Here is a 3,068-nt window from a genome sequence, read left to right as displayed (position 1 = left end):
AAAAATAAATTAAATGGCAGAGGGGTTAAATCTGTGGTCGATGTAATGGTGCTCAGAGCAAGTAGAGGGCAGAATGGCTATTTCTTGGAAGAGGAGGGGCACATCCATTTTTGTGTGGTATGATGGGAAATAAAATTGGACCCCTTTGGCATAATGACTAATCTTCAAACTAAGTCTGACATAAGGTTTCAGTGCATTGCGAGGTCCGGGTAAGTGAGTCAAGTGATGGTAAAACTAAGATTCAGGCCGACATTAACACCTGCAATAAGTCATGATGACTTGTAATTTGTAGCTATCCAAACACTATGCAAATCTCTTTTAGGAGGGGTTGGTCGTTTGCTAAAAGAGGCTGGAGGGTCTCCATAAGTGGATTCAAAGAGTATCTGATGAATCTGGTTCCTTCCCATCAATTTTCCATCTGTCCCTCTGATATCACAGGGGATTCAAAGAAAGTTGGTCAAGTGATTGTTTCTGGTGCATTGGCTGGGTGGCAGCTGAGAAGGATTTTTCTTCCTCAAGGTTAGGGAGGCACGATCTACTTAGTCTGCATTTACTCAGCTTGTGTGAAATTCACCACCTGAATGGACACCTCTGAGGTCTTCAAGGGGAAAAGCTGGACTAATGAACCTGGAGCCTTGCAAGATGCCTCAACAAGCTGGCCCAGGTTTTCTTGGCTCTGTCTTTAGGCTTGACCTTTCCTGTCTTTGGGAGAAGGAAGATAGGAAGTTTCTTCCCTCCTGTGCTCACTGTGCAGGGGGAATTGTCCGTGGCTGGTTGGAAGAGGCACATTTTTCAGCCAGTACTTCCTGTGGCGGCCAAGTTTCCTTTCTTGATGAATTGTGATTACTGTAGCTAACACTCAGGGAGGGAAGTACATCTAAGTCTGAGAGATGGGTTGAAGTACCACATAAGCCTCTTGGGGGAAAAGCGGTTTCCTTTTGCTTGATTTGCACTTCTGAAATATTAACAACAGTCCTCCCACAACGCTACTTCTCCTCAGCATCAGCAGGAACCCAGCAGCGTTCTCCTTTTGCTGTACGAATTCACACCTCCCCTGATTAAGCCAGGCTTGAATTTTGGGGAGTATGTAGTGTTTCTGAAAATATTTCTCACGGTTCTTCTTAGTTGCACTGAAATGCCAACAGTTGTAGGCCACAGTTGGCCACGCATGCAGGTGTCTGGTTCATGGCATGGGAAGAGAAGTACCTTCTCCCAACCAGGGTCCTGTGGCTGCTTCTTGGAGGATAGGAGAGGAAGAGAGCAGAGTTGCCACCACATCTGTCCATGGTTCCTTGGACTGCTTGTGGCTGCATCAAGGAGGGAGGAAGGAATGGGTAAATGGCTTATATTTCAGCCTGCACTGCAACAGGAGAAATCCTCGTTAGCAAGAGTTAAACTTCTAACTGCTACATTTTAGTGCAGAAACCTGAACTTTTCCTGGGAGAAGATGGCTCTTAAATAGCATTCTTTGAGAGGGACCATTTCTGTACATATCAAAAAAATATAATTGAAGGGTGAGATGAAGTGAAGCTAAGAGATTTTCTGTTAATACCGTTTCAAGTGGTTTGTTTACAAGGCACTGTAGGATGCTGTATTGTACATGAATGCATGAAGAGGGTCACAGAAATTGTAGGTACTTGACTCTCTCCCAAAAAGGGTAATGATAAGATAATGTTTTGTTCTGTGGGAGAGGAAGCATCTTGCTCAGTGGATTTTGGACTTTTTGTGGCGCGTTATTTGGGTTAAGCAGGGGGTTTTTTTGCTTACCCGCTTCCGTCTCCCGGCTGCTGTGTGACTAATGATCAGTGTGCAGTTTGTGTTGGGTTCTCAGCCATGAGCTGCTCAACCTTTCACCCTCAACAGGTGAGCTGAGCAATCCAAACACAACAGGCTTCACCCCTCTAGTCCTGGTCCTTTTTCCTTTGTATCCTCTGATGCTAGCTCCCATTCAGCAGTGGTGGACTGTCATGCAGCACCAAGGTCCCAAGGAAGCTGTGGATGTTCTGACCTTCTGGCCAACTGGTCTGGCTGCAGGCAGGGCCCAGACGACACTGGTCACTGCAATGGATGGGGGAGAGAGTTCAGAGACATCACTGCTCCCTATCCATTGGCATTCAACTCAGCAGCGGTACTGTTGACCTTCCGCATCTCAACTCATACCCCGTTGTCTCCTGGTGGCTTGGTTTGTTGGTTTCTCAAGCAGTCCATCTCCTCTTCATGGCCACCCCTGAGATGCCAGAGGTGGTGATAAACAGCCCCAGCAATTCCATGGCCTCATGCTGATCCCCATGGTGGGACAAGATGTCCTTGACCATTTGTAAAGCATTTCAGACAACTGCACGTTCCTTGTGAGCCTCGTCCATAACTTGGTCATTTGTAAGGGAGCGCCATTAGCAAGATCCCCCTGGAGCAGTCCTGTAGGCAATGCACAGATCTAATAATAGGCTTCACTCTTGAGTGGCGAAAGTGAGGAAGTGCATTTGCCCAGCTGCTGACGCTGTGCCCTAATCTGGCCTCTAGTTTTATCCAGTCCTGACAATTTAGGAAGCCGTATGCCTGGCTCCTAGAAATGAGGCCTCTGCATCTTTCCTCCCACGTCAAAAACAGAACCGCCACCACCCTCTTGAGCAAGTAGAACCTGTGAGAATGTCATGACCGTCCAACCCAATAAGACCACTAACCCACACTGGTTTTTGCAAACACTTGCTGTGGATTCTGAGAGTCACCCTTAAACCACAGAGAGGCAGGGATTTGGTGCTCATTCTCTTGAAGGCTGGTTAATGCTCCCAGATCTGTGGGCGATTGTCCTTCTCAGAGGAACTCGCCAAGGCAGCCTGTGGCGTTAGAAAGCAGTTCCAAGGCATGGGATTGAGAGGCTAGCTGCTGCCAGCGTCAGAGAGGAACCCACAAGGCAGATGTGTAGGCACTCACAGTTCCTAGCTGCAGAGGTGGTCAGCCACTCAATGTACGTGCAACTCCACTGCCCTCCTGGGCTTTCAGAGGGCGCGGAAGGAGACCTACACTGCTCGTGCTCCAGTGCCAACATTGCCCCACTAAGGCGGCAGTGC

Source organism: Python bivittatus, unplaced genomic scaffold (genome assembly GCF_059951505.1).
Source record: "Python bivittatus isolate LINGU-HERP-01145 unplaced genomic scaffold, Pbiv_v1 ctg000160_np1212, whole genome shotgun sequence".
NCBI classification, from domain to species: Eukaryota; Metazoa; Chordata; class Lepidosauria; order Squamata; family Pythonidae; genus Python; species Python bivittatus.
Note: the sequence above shows the minus strand (reverse complement) of the source record.